Source organism: Pristiophorus japonicus, chromosome 3 (genome assembly GCF_044704955.1).
Source record: "Pristiophorus japonicus isolate sPriJap1 chromosome 3, sPriJap1.hap1, whole genome shotgun sequence".
NCBI lineage: Eukaryota > Metazoa > Chordata > Chondrichthyes > Pristiophoridae > Pristiophorus > Pristiophorus japonicus.
In genome coordinates, this window is record NC_091979.1 from 5,294,374 (window position 1) to 5,313,132 (window position 18,759).

General features: G+C 50.2%; 1 protein-coding gene and 1 long non-coding RNA gene across 3 annotated transcripts in view; one reads left to right on the top strand and one right to left on the bottom strand.

The window, feature by feature from the left end:
- Positions 1–1,101, bottom strand: part of znf142 (zinc finger protein 142) — a 62,446-nt gene extending 61,345 nt beyond the window's left edge. For both annotated transcript variants that reach the window (XM_070875148.1, XM_070875147.1), the window contains exon 1: positions 1,004–1,101. The gene's annotated coding sequence lies outside the window, so the exon portion shown is untranslated. The remainder of the gene's footprint in view (positions 1–1,003) is intronic.
- A 124-nt stretch (positions 1,102–1,225) lies between these two features.
- Positions 1,226–18,759, top strand: part of LOC139259643 (uncharacterized) — a 146,786-nt gene continuing 129,252 nt past the window's right edge. Inside the window, exon 1 of the long non-coding RNA XR_011592621.1 lies at positions 1,226–1,954. This is a non-coding gene — a long non-coding RNA (uncharacterized lncRNA). The remainder of the gene's footprint in view (positions 1,955–18,759) is intronic.

The window sequence follows — 18,759 nt, forward strand, 5'->3', positions numbered from 1 at the left end:
GAGTTGAGTGAGGGAGGGGGGAGTGAGAGTGAGGGAGGGGGAGTGAGAGTGAGGGAGGGGGGGAGTGAGAGTGAGGGAGGGGGGAGTGAGAGTGAGGGAGGGGGGAGTGAGAGTGAGGGAGGGGGGAGTGAGAGTGAGGGAGGGGGGAGTGAGAGTGAGGGAGGGGGGAGTGAGAGTGAGGGAGGGGGGAGTGAGAGTGAGGGAGGGGGGAGTGAGAGTGAGGGAGGGGGGAGTGAGAGTGAGGGAGGGGGGAGTGAGAGTGAGGGAGGGGGGAGTGAGAGTGAGGGAGGGGGGAGTGAGAGTGAGGGAGGGGGGAGTGAGAGTGAGGGAGGGGGGAGTGAGAGTGAGGGAGGGGGGAGTGAGAGTGAGGGAGGGGGGAGTGAGAGTGAGGGAGGGGGGAATGAGAGTGAGGGAGTGTGGGAGGGTGGAGTGAGAGTGAGGGAGGTGGGAGGGGGGAGTGAGGGAGTGTGGGAGGGGGAGGTGTGGGAGGGGGGAGTGAGAGTGAGGGAGGTGGGAGGGGGGAGTGAGGGAGTGTGGGAGGGGGAGTGAGGGAGTGTGGGAGGGGGAGTGTGGAGGGGGGAGTGAGAGTGAGGGAGTGTGGGAGGGGGGAGTGAGGGAGTGGGGAGTGAGAGTGGAGGTGTGGGAGGGGGAGGAGGGAGGGGGAGTGAGAGTGAGGAGTGTGGGAGGGGGGAGTGAGGCAGTGGGGGAGTGAGAGTGAGGGAGTGTGGGAGGGGGGAGTGAGGGAGGGGGGTGAGAGGGGGTGGTGTGAGGGAGTGGGGGAGTGAGAGTGAGGGAGTGTGGGAGGGGGGAGTGAGGGAGTGTGGGAGTGTGGGAGGGGGGAGTGAGAGTGAGGGAGTGTGGGAGGGGGGAGTGAGGGAGTGTGGGGGGGGGGGGGGAGTGAGGGGCGGTTGCCAGGGAGACTGCGGCCTGGTGTCGGGGGCCCGCCCGCCTCTCGCTCTCGCACACCGCGGTGAATTGAATGGCGGCCCGGCCCGATACTCACCCGCTCCCTCTCGGTCCCCGGGGCCGCGCTCTCCCGGGGCCGCGCGCTCGCGCTCCCGCTCCCGCTCCCTCCCGGGGCCGCGCGCTCCCGCTCCCGCTCCCGCTCCCTCCCGGGGCCGCGCGGTTTGTTTCCCGCCCGCCCGCCTGACTTATTTTCCGCTTTTTGTCCGTGGTCGCCTAAATGCCTGACAAAAAAATAATGTTCTGCTTGACCACCTTTTTATTGTTGTTGATCTCCGACCCGCGGTAAACATCGCCAACTGGTACTCCCCATCATTAGCATTGCGCTGCAATTTGTTTTTTTTTTAATATACCCATCTTTCTTAATTTGCTTATTTTTATTTATATTAAAAATCTCTCCGGGCTTGAGGTTGGCCAGCTATGCCAGTAGTTGCAAGCCCCCTGAGAGGGCAGCTCGACCAATAGGAAGGCTGGATTGGTTGAAACGTCAGAGGGTGGAAGCTACAGCCGCCATGTTGGTGAGGGCAGATGTTGGGGCAATGGGCCATGTTGGGAGACATGGCCATCACCCATTGCAGCCCAGCACAATGGGCAATAAGTTCACAGGCCCCAAAACAAAACCAACCTCCAATTGACATTTGAAGATAGGCCGCGGAGCGGGGCTTCAGCAAGTCAAAGGAAACTAGACGAGTACATGAGAGAAAAGGGAGTCCACCGGTACGCTCGCGACCTTCCCGCGAGAGGTGGGCGCCAGAGGGACTGACGTGCATCATCGCCCCCGACAACCAAATTTTAACTTGAACCATTATTGTAAAGAGTACATTTGTTTAATTTGTCAGTTTTAGTGCTCCTTTAATAAGGGGGAGGGTCACTTGATTTATTGTTTTGCCAAAATAGTTGAGAGAAAAGGGAATAGGAAAATATGCTGAAAGGCTGAGATGAGGCAGATGGAATGGAAGTCGACTCGAGTGGAGTATAAACCCCAGCAAAGGCAAGTCGAGCCGAATGGCAAGTTTCTGTGCTGTATATTCTATGTAATTCTATGATCAATTTTTCTGTAAACACCAAAAGAGACAGGGCAGTGCAATGGAAAGAGGAAAGAACTCCCATTTCAATAGCACCATTCAACAACAATGATAACAACTTATATTAACGTAGTAAAACGTCCTAAGGCACTTCACAGGAGAATAATAAGCCAACATTTGATACCGAGCCACATAAGGAGAAATTAGGACCAAAAGCTCCGTCAAAGAGGTAGGTTTTAAGGAGCATCTAAAAGGAACAAAAAGAGGTGGAGAGGTTTAGGGAGTGAATTCCAGAGCTTCAGTCCCAGGCAGCTGAAGGCACGGCCACAAATGATTAAGTGATTATAATCAGGGATGCTCAAGAGGGAAGAATTAGAAGAGCGCAGACATCTCGGGGCAGTGGGGGGGAGGTGGGGGCTGGAGGGGATTACAGAGATAGGGAGGGGCGAGGCCATGGAGGGATTTGAAAACAAGGTTGAGAATTTTGAAATCAAAGCATTGTTTAACCGGGAGTCAATGTAGGTCAGCGAGCACAGGGGTGATGGGTGAACGGGACTTGGTGTGAGTTAGGACACGGGGCAGCCGAGTTTTGGATCACCTCTAGTTTACGTAGGGTAGAATGTAGGGGCCAGCCAGGAGAGCATTGGAATAGTCAAGTCTAGAGGTAACAAAGGCATGGATGAGGGTTTCAGCAACGGATGAGCTGAGGCAGGGGGCGGAGACGGCGATGTTACGGAGGTGGAAATAGGCGGTCTTAGTTATGTCGCGGATATGAGGTCGGAAGCTCATTTCAGGGACAAATATGACACCAAGGTTGCAAACAGTGTCATTCAGCCTCATTCATAACCTCAGAATGTTCAGAAGCGCTTTACAGCCAGTGAACTACTTTTAATGTGTAGTCACTGTTGTAAACACTGTGGGAAACGCAGCAGGCAATTTGTGCACATCGAGCTCCCACAAACAGCGACCTAATAATGACCAGATAATCTATTTTAGCGATGGTTGAGGAATAAATATTGGCCAGGACACCGGGATAACTCCCCTGCTCCCCATAAAATAATGCCGTGGGATCTTTTAACTGCATCTGAGAGCATATGAGATCTCGGTTTAAGGTCTCATCCGAGAAACCGACCCTCCAACAGGGCAGCAGTCCCTCGGTACTGCGCTGGAATGTCAGTCTGATTATGTGCTCATGTCTCTAAAGTGTGCCTTGAACCCACAACCTTCTGACTCAGAGGTGACACAGAAAATAGTATAGATGGGAGCAGAAATTTTCAAAGGGACATTGATAGATTAAGTAAGCGGGCAAAACTGTGGTAGATGGAGTTCAATTTGGGGAAGTGTTAGCTCATCCACTTTGGACCTAAGAAAGATAGATTCGAATGACCCTGACATTGGGCTCGGAGGCTTCCCGCGGGCAACTGCCTCCGACCTGAAACATTTCTAGGAATTTGCCTGGCGGTCCGGGAGAGGAGCGTGGGATTGTGGTGGGGAGGCCTTCTCTTCCCGTGCGGCGGAGCGCGCTCCCGTCCTCCAGGTTCCCACGGAGACGGCGCAGTCACGTGTGACTGCTCAGCCAATCAGGTACAGTGTTCCACAGCTTTCTCATTAATAGCAACGGGAACTCCGTATCGACAAGTTCTCATTGCTGTTAATGAGAAAAAAACCCAAACACACTAAACACCGTAATAAAAAATAAACACACCTCACATCATTAAAATTCATTGCAATTAAAGTTAATAAATATGAGGAAAAAATTTTTTCTGAGTTTTCAAAAAGTTTTTTAAATGATGGTTAAAAATAAATGTAATGTAGTGGGCAGGGTTTTTAAAAATAATACTTGTTTTTTAAATGTAATTTAATTATATTTTTGTATGTTTTTAAACTCTTATGCCTGTAACAGTCGGCTATGCACCTGCTTTTATCAGGCGCAAGAGTTCTGAGGACATTTGCTGGGTAAGATATGGGTAAGTCCCGCAATCTTGCCGATGCAAATGTCCTCGCATTGGATGCATTGGATCTGTCGAGCTCCAGCTTGTCAGATCAGAAAAGCCGGTTGTTATGCCTTTGGATGCTCTGATAATGACTCCACGAGGCAATGTGTTGTACTTGAACTGTAGTGACAGTGCTTTATTGATAACTCCAGAGTGAAACATAGAAACATAGAAAATAGGTGCAGGAGTAGGCCATTCGGCCCTTCGAGCCTGCACCGCCATTCAACAAGATCATGGCTGATCATTCAACCTCAGTACCCCTTTCCTGCTTTCTCTTCATACCCCTTGATCCCTTTAACTGTAAGGGCCACATCTAACTCCTTTTTGAATATATTTAGTGAATTGGCCTCAACAACTTTCTGCGGTAGAGAATTCCACAGGTTCGCAATTCTCTGAGTGAAGAAGTTTCTCCTCATCTCAGTCCTAAATGGCTTGCCCCTTATCCTTAGACTGTGACCCCTGTTTCTGGACTTCTCCAACATCGGGAACATTCTTCCTGCATCTAACCTGTCCAATCTCGTCAGGATTTTATATGTTTCTATGAGATCCCCTCTCATTCTTCTAAATTCCAGTGAATATAAGCCTAGTCGATCCAGTCTTTCTTCATATGTCAGTCCTGTCATCCCGGGAATCAGTCTGGTGAACCTTCGCTGCACTCCCTCAATAGCAAGAATGTCCTTCCTCAGATTAGGAGACCAAAACTGTACACAATATTCCAGGTGAGGCCTCACCAAGGTCCTGTACAACTGTAGTAAGACCTCCCTGCTCTTATACTCAAATCCCCTAGCTATGAAGGCCAACATGCCATTTGCCTTCTTCACCGCCTGCTGTACCTGCATGCCAACTTTCAATGACTGATGTACCATGACACCCAGGTCTCGTTGCATCTCCCCTTTTCCTAATCTGTCACCATTCAGATAATATTCTGCCTTCCTGTTTTTACCACCAAAGTGGATAACCTCACATTTATCTATATTATACCGCATCTGCCATGTATTTGCCCACTCAACTAACCTGTCCAAGTCACCCTGCCGCCTCTTAGCAACCTCCTCACAGCTCACACCGCCACCCTGAGGATCACACCTGGTGGCCTGCCTTTTATACTAGGCCTGGCACACCTGAACAGGTAACCTACAAGTCTCCCACAGCGGTGCCCTCTGGTGGCACACCTTGTAATAGTACAGGCAGTAACCATGTAGGATACATGACATCACTCTCCCCCAAACCTTTAGTGCAAATCGCCTCTGCATTGACTGTGCTCTGGGCTTAGCTCTATCTGGCTTATCCTTGGCGGGTTATTTCCATCTTGGGTGAGTGGGTGGTGTTTTGTTGGTAGTAGAGTTGCTGGTGGTTTCGGTTTGTGTGTCCATGACCACTCCATTCTCTGCCCCCCCCTCCCCACATACAGATTCATATACATTCAAGTTCCAAAAAAATTTGCATTTACAGTTTTGCATTCGGAGTACATGCTTGGAATATTCTTGGAGTCAGTCCTGGGGTCAGCGTTGCCAGAGCTGCTGGATGGTGCCCAGGTAGTCTGGTGGCGGCGCGGTGCCCGATGCTGGCAGTGGGAACCCGGTTGGCTCAAGTTGCCCGCTCTCGGGGCCTTTGCTGTTGCTCCTAGCGTCGGACAGGTTCACAGATGCCTGTGACCTCCCTGTCCTCTCCTTGCGCCCTGGGTCGCTGCTGCTCCCTGAGGGGCAGTCGTCTAGCAGTGCACAGGGGACTGCTGACTCGCTTGCCTGGGTGTTATTTGGCTTGGGATCCTGGCTGGTCCCGGTCCCATTTGGGAGAACTGTTGCGGGTGACCCTTCGTTCCCAGGTATGGCCTTGGTGGCGATGGGGTCTGGGGGCTACGCCTTAGCGCGGTTTGCTCTTTCAGGCTCGTGGCAGTTGATGCCATCGGGTGCCTGAGAGCTGAAGCCAATCAGGGGCAGGGTATCGATACCGATGCCGTTGCGCACCTGAGATCGCTTGCTCTGCAACCTGTAAGTATTGGCTGCTTGTGGTCACACTCCATGGTGCATTACTCTGGTCCCAGGGACGCAAGCTACTACATTGTGTAGCTCGCTGGACCTGTGTGCTCCCGATGGGTTTCTGCCCGCTGCGTTAACTGAATGCAGTTAAAATCCTACATCGCACAACGTTTCATTACTCATTGTAAATAATCTGTCGCTCTGATCACGATCGCGCGACTTTTCTTTGCTTATTGCATGTACACAACTCTGATCATCAATTACACATTTTACATCTAACTCACAGTTGCTATTACATTAAGACTTTTCTTTGCTTATTGCATGTACACTATTCTGATCATCAATTACACATTTTACATCTAACTCACAGTTGCTGTTACATTGATTGAGAATGTGGGACTGTCCCTTTAAGTGTGGTGGGTTGCTGGCCTCGTTTAAGAGAACCTTGCTATCTTTACCCCAATCCTCTTCTTCGCTTGGTACCACGTGTTGCTCCATCAGTGCTGCACCTCGTGGTCTGGCCGCCGCCATCTTTTCCTTCAGCGCCTGACCTCGTGGTTTGGGCGCCATCTTTCCTCCATCCACAATGTCGGCTGCTGTGATCCTCTTCTCCCCGGCTTCTGTCACTGAAGCTGGGAAGTCGCCTCTGGATCCGATTTTCTTCCTCCAGAGTCCTGCCACTGGAGCCCGGAAGGTGCGTTTGGGTCTTATCAGCTGGATCATCTCCACACAGTGCCTCGGGTGCTGTGCTGGTCTGCTCTCTGGTGCCGGATCCAACCTCAGGTGGGGGCTTGCTTTGCCTCTGAGCACGGGGGACGTCGATCGCTGGAGGGGTGAAATCTTCCCAGCTCCAATGGATCTTCTCCATCCACCTTCTTCCGAGTAGCGTTGGTCCATCACCTGCAACAATCCACAGAGGAAACTTGTGCACCGAGCCATCATGGAGTACCTTTACATCCACACTACCAACAACTGGGATAAGTTCATTGGTGTAGGTGAGCATGAACTGGGACCAACTTGAATCATTCAGTTTGGTTGTCCCATAGCCTCTCAAAGGCTGCTTGATTCATTACTGACTGGCTCGCCCCCGTGTCCACTTCCATGAAGACTGGAACACCATTTATCTCTTCTTCCTTCCTCAACGGGGAACACTCGGTGTTGTAGATAAACATGCCATATACCTCATTATGGGGCTGAGCTGCCTCTCTGACTATCGCTTCATAATCCGCGCTGGATTCATGGCCATCTGCAGATTCTTCATCAACACAGTGAGTTATATTTCACTTACACATTCGCTGGAGGTGACCCTTTGTGCTGCAGCCTTTACACACATAGTCTTTAAAGTGGCACTGGTGAGCCCTGTGATTCCCTCTGCAACGCCAGCATGGAGCTACTTGATTAGCTCCTGTTATATATGTGGACTTGTATTTACTTTGTACAGCCACCAGAGGGCTCATTCCCCGGAGTCCCAAGGGATCCCATAATCCCTTGGGAGCACAAGTATTTAAGAAGGCTTCACAGGTTGGAGAGGCACTCTGGAGACCTGCAATTAAAGACTACGGTCACACTTTACTTTGAGCTCAGAGTGTTCAGTCTGACTCTTTCTCCATACACAACAACTGGCGACGAGATACAGATGGCGAACCCAAAGATGCAGAGAACAGTGGGCATCCTGGAGAAATTTTCGGAGTGAGATGATTGGGAAACTTTTGTGGAGCGACTCGACCAATACTTCGTGGCCAACGAGCTAGATGGGGAAGAGAGCGCTGCGAAACGTAGAGCGATCCTCCTCATCGTCTGTGGAGCACCAACATATGGCCTCATGAAGAATTTTCTCACTCCAGCGAAACCCACAGAGAAATCATACGATGATGTGTGCACACTGGTCCGAGAGCATTTGAACCCGAAGGAAAGCGTTCTGATAGCGCGGTACCGGTTCTACACCTACAAAAGGTCTGAAGGCCAGGAAGTGGCGATTTATGTCACCGAGCTGAGACGCCTTGCAGGACATTGCGAATTTGAAGGACATTTGGAGTACATGCTCAGAGACTTTTTCGTCCTTGGCATTAGTCACGAAACCATACTTCGCAAGCTTTTGACTGTAGAGACCCCAACCTTGAGTAAGGCCATAGCGATAGCCCAGGCGTTCATTGCCACCAGTGACAATACTAAGCAAATCTCTCAGCACACAAGTGCTGCTACAAGTACTGTGAACAAAGTGATGTTGTTTTCGAATCGCAACGAACAGGGCAGGTCAGACATACCTGCAGCTACACGTCTGCAGATGTCTCAGAGTCCACCATCAAGGGTGATGAATGCAAGGCCATTAACACCCTTGTTGGCGCTGCAGGGGTTATCATCGTTTCCATTCATGCCGATTCAAAGGATACGTTTGCAAGGGCTGTGGAACAATGGGACACCTCCAACGAGTGTGCAGGCGAGCTGCTAAGCCTATTAAACCTGCAAACCATCACGTTGCAGAGGAGGACAGATCCACGGAGGATCACTACGAACCAGAGCCTCAGATAGAGGAGGCAGAGGTACATGGGGTGCACACATTCACCACGAATTGTCCCCCGATAATGCTGAATGTTGAACTAAATGGACTCCCGGTGTCAATGGAGCTGGACACGGGCGCGAGCCAGTCCATCATAGGCAAAAATGCTTTCGAAAGGTTGTGGTGCAGCAAGGCTTCAGGGCCAGTCTTAACTCCAGTTCGCACGAGACTAAGAACTTACACGAAAGAACTGATTCCTGTAATCGGCAGTGCTACCGTAAAGGTCTCCTACGCTGGAGCGGTGCACAAGCTACCACTCTGGGTGGTACCGGGTGATGGTCCCACGCTGCTTGGCAGGAGCTGGCTGGGAAAGATACGCTGGGATGACATCCGAGCGCTATCGCCCGCTGGCGACACTTCGTGTACCCAGGTCATAAACAAATTTCCTTCGCTGTTCGAACCAGGCATTGGGAAATTCCAAGGAGCAAAAGTGCAAATCCACCTAATTCTGGGGCGCGACCCATCCATCACAAGGCTAGAGCAGTACTGTACATGATGAGAGAAAGGGTAGAGATCGAGCTAGGCTGGCTGCAACAAGAGGGCATCATTTCACCGATTGAGTTCAGCGAGTGAGCCAGTCCTATTGTCCCAGTCCTCAAGGGAGACGGCACCGTCAGAATCTGTGGCGATTACAAAGTAACTATCAATCGTTTCTCCCTGCAGGACCAATATCCACTACCAAAAGCCGATGACCTCTTTGCAACATTGGCAGGAGGAAAGACGTTCACGAAGCTGGATCTAACTTCGGCCTACATGACGCAGGAACTGGAGGAACCATCGAAGGCCCTTACCTGCATCAACATACACAAAGGTCTCTTTGTTTATAACAGATAGCCGTTTGGAATTCGATCAGCGGCGGCGATATTCCAGAGAAACATTGAAAGTTTACTGAAGTCGGTCCCGCAAACCGTGGTTTTCCAGGACGACATCTTGGTCACAGGTCGGAACACAGTCGAGCATCTGCAGAACCTGGAGGAGGTTCTTAGTCAACTCATGTAAGCGTTTGGTACTAGCATGTGATGCGTCGTCATATGGCGTCGGGTATGTATTGCAACAAGCTAATGATTTCGGAAAACTGCAACCGGCTGCTTATGCATCCAGGAGTCTGTCTAAGCCCGAGAGAGCCTACAGCATGATTGAAACAGAAGCGTTAGCGTGTGTCTATGGGGTAAAGAAAATGCATCAATACCTGTTTGGGCTAAAATTCGAATTGGAAACTGACCATAAGCCACTTATATCCCTGTTTTCCGAGAGTAAAGGGATAAATACCAATGCATCGGCCTGCATCCAGAGATGGGCGCTCACATTGTCCGCATACAACTACGCCATCCACCACAGGCCAAATACAGAAAACTGCGCCGATGCTCTCAGTAGGCTGCCATTGCCCATCACGGGGCTGGAAATGGCGCAGCCTGCAGATCTAGCCATGGTTATGGAAGCATTTGAGAGTGAGCAATTACCCGTCACTGCTCGGCAGATCAAAACCTGGACAAGCCAGGACCCCTTATTATTTCTAGTCAAAAGCTGTGTGCTTCACGGGAGCTGGTCCACTGTCCCAGTGGAAATGCAGGAAGAGATAAAGCCGTTCCAGCGACGCAAAGATAAAATGTCTATCCAGGCAGACTGCCTTCTGTGGGGCAATCGAGTAGTGGTCCCCAAAAAGGGCAGAGACACCTTCATCAATGACCTCCACCGTACCCACCCAGGCATCGTAATGATGAAAGCGATAGCCAGATCCCAAATGTGGTGGCCCAGTATCGATGCGGACTTAGATGTAATACATGCTCGCAGTTAAGCAATGTACCCAGGGAGGCGCCGCTAAGTTTATGGTCTTGTCCCTCCAAACCGTGGTCTAGGGTACACGTCGACTATGTAGGCCCGTTCTTGGGTAAAATGTTCCTTGTGGTTGTAGACGCGTACTCCAAGTGGATTGAATGTGAGATAATGTTGGCTAGCACATCCGCTGCCACCACTGAAAACCTGCGGTTTTCCATGTTTGCCATACACGGCTTACCCGATGTCCTGGTGAGCTACAAAAGGCCATGTTTTACCAGTGCTGAGTTCAAAGAATTCATGACCCATAACGGGATAAAACATGTCACATCTGCCCCATTTAAAGTAGTGTCCAATGGTCAGGCAGAGAGAGCAGTGCAAACCATCAAGCAAGGCTTGAAGAGGGTAACTGAAGGCTCACTGCAGACTCGCCTATCCCGAGTCCTGCTTAGCTACCGCACGAGATCCCACTCACTCACTGGGATCCCACCTGCTGAACTGCTGATGAAAAGAGCACTTAAGACAAGGCTCTCGTTAGTTCACCCTGATCTACATGAACAGGTAGAGAGCAGGCGGCTTCAACAAAGTGCATACCATGATAGCGCAAATGTGTCACGCGAGATTGAAATCAATTATCCTGTATTTGTATTAAATTATGGACAAAGTCCCAAGTGGCTTCCCGGCACTGTCGTGGCCAAAGAGGGGAGCAGGGTGTTTCGGGTCAAACTTTCAAATGGACTCATTGACCGGAAACACTTGGACCAAATCAAACTCAGATTCATGGACTATCCTGAGCAACCTACCTTGGACCCTTCCTTTTTTGATCCCCCAACACACACACCAGTGGGATCCCATAATCCCTTGGGAGCACAGGTATTTAAGAGTGCTTCACAGGTTGGAGAGGCACTCTGGAGACCTGCAATAAAAGACGAAGGTCACACTTTACTTTGAGCTCACTGTGTTCAGTCTGACTTTTTCCCCATACGCAACAGCCCCCCTCGGCGGACTCTGAGTTAAAGGACTCGGGGGCCTGTTCTCTCTTCCTTGAGAAGGTTCACGTTCTTCAGTCCAGCCTCTAAAAGGTGCCACTCTGTGCACAGTACTTGCCGGATTTGAGTCCTGAGGGTGAGTCATCTGCCTAGAGCCGCTGGTCGAAGTCATGAATGCCTGGCTCACGGAGATGGCCTTCTGCAGTGTGACTGTGGTATCCGCAGACAGTAGCTTATGAAGAAGGCCCTCATGGCCGATTCCAATGACAAAGATATCGCGTAGCACTTCGGTGAGGTGGTCGCCGAAATCACACAGTGCCACCAGCCTCCTGAGGTCTGCAGCATATTTTGCGATTTCCTGACCTTCGGGCTGTTAGTGCGTATAAAACCGGTGTCTGGCTGTGAGGGTGCTCTCTTTGCGCTTGAGTTGTTCTTGGATCAACGTTACAAGCTCCTCGTACGTCTTGGTCATTATCTTCACTGGTGCCAGCAAGTCCCTGACGAGGTCATAAACAGTGGGCCCACAACTGGTTAGCAGGATAGCTCTGCGCTTATCAGCCGGTGTGGCCGGATTGTCGCCTGCCAGGTCGTTTGCTGTGAAGAAATGGTCGAGCCTCTCCACATAGGCTTCCCAATCATCCCCATCGGCGAACTGCTGCAACGTACCAAGGGTAGTCATTTTCGCGTGAAGGTCTCTCACTGCGCTGCCCTCTGGTGGCACACCTTGTAATAGCACCAGCAGTAGGATACATGACACCGGTTTTCAGCGCATGCGCATTGTGCGCTGAAAACCAGCTTTTGCGATGCCTTCCCGAGTCCGTACTCACTCCATACACACTCCGTACAGACCCGGGAGGCCGGGATTTCAGGGTCAATATTTTCTAAATGGTGAGAAACTAGGAACTGTGTTGATGCAGAGGGATTTAGGAGTCCAAGTACAGAAAAAAACTAAAAGCTAGTAGTCAGAATGTTGGCTTTTATCTCACGCGTGCTGGAATACAGAGGGGTGGAAGTGATGCTGTAGCAGTATAAAGTGGTAGTTAGACCTTCTCTGGAGCACTGCGTTCAGTCTGGGCACCGCACCTCAGGGAGGATATATTGGCCTTGCAGCACAGATAGATACCATGGCTAAAAGGGTTAGATTATGAGGATTTGGCTCCTATTCCCTTGAGTTTAGAAAATTTATGGCCAAAATTAGAAACATAGATACATAGAAAATAGGTGCAGGAGTAGGCCATTCGGCCCTTTGAGCCTGCACCGCCATTCAATGAGTTCATGGCTGAACATGCAACTTCAGTACCCCATTTTTGCTTTCTCGCCATACCCCTTGATCCCCCTAGTTGTAAGGACTACATCTAACTCCTCTTTGAATATATTTAGTGAATTGGCCTTCACAACGTTCTGTGGTAGAGAATTCCACAGGTTCACTACTCTCTGGGTGAAGAAGTTTCTCCTCATCTCGGTCCTAAATGGCTTACCCCTTATCTTTAGACTGTGACCCCTGGTTCTGGACTTCTCCAACATTGGGAACATTCTTCCTGCATCTAACATGTCTAAACCCATCAGAATTTTAAACATTTCTATGCGATCCCCTCTCATTCTTCTGAACTCCAGTGAATACAAGCCCAGTTGATCCAGTCTTTCTTGATATGTCAGTCCCGCCATCCTGGAAATCAGTCTGGTGAATCTCCGCTGCACTCCCTCAATAGTAAGAATGTCCTTCCTCAAGTTAGGAGACCAAAACTGTACACAATACTCCAGGTGTGGCCTCACCAAGGCCCTGTGCAACTGTAGCAACACCTCCCTGCCCCTATACTCAAATCCCCTCGCTATGCAGGCCAACATGCCATTTGCTTTCTTAACCGCCTGCTGTACCTGCATGCCAACCTTCAATGACTGATGTACCATGACACCCAGGTCTCGTTGCACCTCCCCTTTTCCTAATCTGTCACTGTTCAGATAATAGTCTGTCTCTCTGTTTTTACCACCAAAGTGGATAACCTCACATTTATCCACATTATACTTCATCTGCCACGCATTTGCCCACTCACCCAACCTATCCAAGTCACTCTGCAGCCTCATAGCATCCTCCTCGCAGCTCACACTGCCACCCAACTTAGTGTCATCCGCAAATTTGGAGATACTACATTTAATCCCCTCGTCTAAATCATTAATGTACAATGTAAACAGCTGGGGCCCCAGCACAAACCTTGCGGTACCCCACTAGTCACTGCCTGCCATTCTGAAAAGTACCCATTTACTCCTACTCTTTGCTTCCTGTCTGACAACCAGTTCTCAATCCACATCAGCACACTACCCCCAATCCCATGTGCTTTAACTTTGCACATTAATCTCTTGTGTGGCCCCTTAAGGCCCATTACTGCCTGTAAGAAGAACGGAGCGGTAAGTCCTTTCCGACCGGGGCAGGTGGATGGTCTGACCATGTGGAATTGCTCCCGGGCCTGGGGCGGCAGAAACGGGTTTTCGCCGCGCTCCGTGTTTCCACCCCGCCCGGCGCTCCGACCCGTTGTCCGGCACACACCGACCCCTTTCCTCCCCGTGAGAGAAAAACCGCCAGTCGGTGCCCCCGACGGTTTCTCCGGATGAGAAGCTGCCAGTGGCTGGGCGCTGCGTCCGTCCTTAAAATGGCAGACGCACCGCTGCGGCCGCCATTTTATTTTAATTGTCGGCCGACTCTGCTGTCGGCCCGACAATGGCGGCCAATGGTTCGGATTGGCAGCCCGGCCCCCCCTCTTGGATACCGGGGTCGCTGGCCCGGCCGAAACCCTCCCTGGTGGCCCATTGAGCTCGACGTAAGCCTCGCAGCTCCCCTCCCCTAAAGCGAAAGGGAGGTACGTTGATGACATGCTCGGCGCGCGCTGATGACACCGCCCGCCCTCCACCCTTCGATAGGGTAGATAGGGAGAAATTATTTCCTCTGGTGGCGGAGTCCAGAACAAGGGGCATAACCTGAAAATTAGAGCCAGGCCGTTCAGGGCTGATGTCAGGAAGCACGTCTTCACACAAAGGGCAGTGGGAATTGGGAACTCTCTCCCTTAAAAAGCTGTTGAGGCTGGGGGTCAATTGAAAATTACAAAACTGAGATTGATCGATTTTTGTTGGGTAAGGGTATTAAGGGTTACGGAACCAAGGCGGGTAGAAGGAGCTAAGATACAGATCAGCCGTCATCTAACGGAATGGCGAAACAGGCTGGAGAAAGGGGTGGGAAGGTGGGCTGAATCACCTTCTCCTGCTCCTATGTGAGATTGCTATCACTGCGTACAAGGAGCTGAGAAATTACAGAATACATGTAAGTGGGTAGAACAGTGACAGATGAAACTTAGTGAACCAACTTGCATTTGTATAGCGTCCTTCATGATCTCAGTGCATCCAAAAGCACAAAACAGGCAATAGAAACATAGAAACATAGAAAATAGGTGCAGGAGTAGGCCATTCGGCCCTTCGAGCCTGCACCACCATTCAATAAGATCATGGCTGATCATTTAACCTCAGTACCCCTTCTCTGCTTTCTCTCCATACCCCTTGATCCCTTTGGCCATAAGGGCCATATCTAACTCCCTTTTGAATATATCCAATGAACTGCCTCAACAACTTTCTGCAGCAGAGAATTCCACAGGTTAACCACTCTCTGAATGAAGAAGTTTCTCCTCATCTCGGTCCTAAATGGCTTACCCCTTATTTGTAGACTGTGGCCCCTGGTTCTAGAACTCCCCAGCAACGGGAACATTCTTCCTGCCTCTAACCTGTCCAATTCTGTCAGAATTTTATATGTTTCTATGAGATCCCCTCTCATTCTTCTAAATTCCAGTGGATACAAGCCCAGTTGATCCTATTGTGTTCCTAACACAGATGAGACTGCACACAGGGAGGTTAAAGTAACAGTGACCTCAGTCTTTATTAAGACACTCCAGAGTGAGGAACAGGCCTTAGGGGCCAGCTTATATACAGTGCTCCCAAGGGATGCTGGGATCCCTTGGGACTTCAGGGGATGCGCTCCCTGGTGGCGGAACATGGGAGTGCATGCTTTACAGATACACAACATCACTCCCCCCCAAAGTCAAAGTGAAAACTATTTACAAGGTGAGGCGGTCGGGAGCCTTTCTTTCCCTGGTGGACCGCCTCGGTACAAATGTCTGTTCTGGTGTGTTGGCTGTGCCCTCGCTGGGCTGGCGTGTTGTTGGCCCTGCAGGGCTGCTGGGTGAACCTGGTCTTGCTGGGCTGTTGGGCGTGATGGGTTCGATTTCCTGGTCCGGGGTGGTGTTGCTGATCCTTTGGGTGTGTGTTGTGGGTTCGAAAAAGGTGGTGTCTGCTGTGGGTTGTTCAGGGCAGTCTGTGAACCGCAGCCTCGTTTGGTCCAGGTGCTTTTTGCAAATGTGTCCATTGTCTAGTTTGACTACAAACACCCTTTTCCCTTCTTTAGCTATCACCGTGCCCGCGATCCACTTGGGACCATGTCCATAGTTTAGCACATACACAGGGTCATTCAGATCAATTTCCCATGACACAGTGGCGCGACCATCGTTTACATTTTGTTGCTGCTGCCTGCTCTCTACCTGATCATGCAGGTTGGGGTGAACCAGCGAGAGTCTGGTTTTAAGTGTCCTTTTCATGAGTAGCTCAGCCGGGGGCACCCCTGTGAGCGAGTGGGGTCTCGTGCGGTAGCTGAGCAGTACTCGGGACAGGCGGGTTTGGAGTGAGCCTTCTGTGACACGTTTAAGGCTCTGTTTGATGGTTTGTACTGCCCGCTCTGCCTGCCCATTGGAGGCTAGTTTAAACGGGGCCGAGGTGACATGTTTGATCCCATTGCGAGTCATGAATTCTTTAAATTCGGCACTGGTGAAACATGGCCCGTTGTCACTGACCAGTATGTCAGGCAGGCCATGGGTAGCAAACGTGGCCCTCAGGCTTTCAATGGTGGCGGTGGCGGTGCTTCCCGACATTATTTCACATTCAATCCATTTTGAAAAAGCATCCACCACCAGCAGGAACATTTTACCGAGAAACGGGCCCGCATAGTCGACATGGATCCTGGACCATGGTCTGGAGGGCCAGGACCACAAACTTAGTGGTGCCTCTCTGGGTGCGTTGCTCAACTGAGCACACACGCTGCATTGCCGTACACAGGACTCTAAGTCAGAGTCGATACCGGGCCACCACAAGTGGGATCTGGCTATCGCTTTCATCATTACTATACCCGGGTGTGTGCTGTGGAGATCCGAGATGAACGTCTCCCTCCCTTTTTAGGTAGCACTACGCAGTTACCCCACAACAGGCAGTCTGCCTGAATGGACAGCTCGTCCTTTCGCCGCTGGAACAGCTTGATTAGCTCTTGCATTTCAACGAGGATGCTAGCCCAGCTCCCATGCAGTACACAGTTTTTTACTCGGGACAGCAGAGGATCTTGGCTGGTCCAAGTCCTAATCTGGCGGGCTGTGACAGGTGATTTATCATTTTCAAACACTTCCATGACCATCAACAAGTTTGCAGGCTGCGCCATTTCCACCCCTGTGGTGGGCAATGGTAGCCGACTGAGAGCATCCGCACAGTTCTCGGTGTCTGGCCTGTGGCAGATGGTATAGTTATACGCTGATAGCGCGAGTGCCCACCTTTGTATGCGGGCTGAGGCATTAGTATTTATCCCCTTGTTTTCAGCGAACAGGGATATGAGGGGCTGGTGATCGGTTTCCAACTCAAATTTGAGGCCAAACAGGTACTGATGCATTTTCTTTACCCCGAACACACACGCTAATGCCTCTTTCTCAATCATGCTGAAGGCCCTCTCAGCCTTAGACAAGCTCCTGGCAGCATAGGCGACAGGTTGCAACTTTCCCGCAACATTAGCTTGTTGTAATACACACCCGACTCTGTACGACAACGCATCACATGCTAGCACAAGTCTTTTACACGGGTTATACAATACAAGCAGCTTGTCGGAGCATAAAATGTTTCTGGCTTTCTCAAAAGCAACTACTTGTTTTTTTTCCCCATACCCAGTCCTCACCTTTACGCAATAACACATGTAGGGGTTCCAAGAGGGTGCTTAACCCCGGTAGGAAGTTGCCAAAATAGTTGAGGAGTCCCAGGAACGACTGCAGCTCCGTGACGTTCTGTGGCCTCAGCGTATTCCTGATAGCCTCTGCCTTGGCGTCTGTGGGCCGAATGATCAGGATGGGAACTCAACATCCAGGGGTATTCAACATTCAGGAAGGATAGAATAAAAGGAAAAGGAGGTGGGGTAGCATTGCTGGTTAAAGAGGAGATTAATGCAATAGTTAGGAAGGACATTAGCTTGGATGATGTGGAATCTATATGGGTAGAGCTGCAGAACACTAAAGGGCAAAAATCGTTAGTGGGAGTTGTGTACAGACTTCCAAACAGTAGTAGTGATGTTGGGGAGGGCATCAAGCAGGAAATTAGGAGTGCATGCAATAAAGGTGCAGCAGTTATAATGGGTGACTTTAATATGCACGTAGATTGGGCTAGCCAAACTGGAAGCAATACGGTGGAGGAGGATTTCCTGGAGTGCATAAGGGATGGTTTTCTAGACCAATATGTCGAGGAACCAACTTGGGGGGAGGCCATCTTAGACTGGGTGTTGTGTAATGAGAGAGGATTAATTAGCAATCTCATTGTGCGAGGCCCCTTGGGGAAGAGTGACCATAATATGGTGGAATTCTGCATTAGGATGGAGAATGAAACAGTTAATTCAGAGACCATGGTCCAGAACTTAAAGAAGGGTAACTTTGAAGGTATGAGACATGAATTGGCTAAGATAGATTGGCTAATGATACTTAAGGGGTTGACTGTGGATGGGCAATGGCAGACATTTAGAGACCGCATGGATGAATTACAACAATTGTACATTCCTGTCTGGCGTAAAAATAAAAAAGGGAAGGTGGTTCAACCGTGGCTATCTAGGGAAATCAGGGATAGTATTAAAGCCAAGGAAATGGCATACAAATTGGCCAGAAATAGCAGTGAACTTGGGGACTGGGAGAAATTTAGAACTCAGCAGAGGAGGACAAAGGGTTTGATTAGGGCAGGGAAAATGGAGTACGAGAAGAAGCTTGCAGGGAACATTAAGGCGGATTGCAAAAGTTTCTATAGGTATGTAAAGAGAAAAAGGTTAGTAAAGACAAACGTAGGTCCCCTGCAGTCAGAATCAGGGGAAGTCATAACTGGGAACAAAGAAATGGCAGACCAATTGAACAAGTACTTTGGTTCAGTATTCACTAAGGAGGATACAAACAACCTTCCGGATATAAAAGGGGTCAGAGGGTCTAGTAAGGAGGGGGAACTGAGGGAAATCTTTATTAATCGGGAAATTGTGTTGGGGAAATTGATGGGATTGAAGGCCGATAAATCCCCAGGGCCTGATGGACTGCATCCCAGAGTACTTAAGGAGGTGGCCTTGGAAATAGCGGATGCATTGACAGTCATTTTCCAACATTCCATAGACTC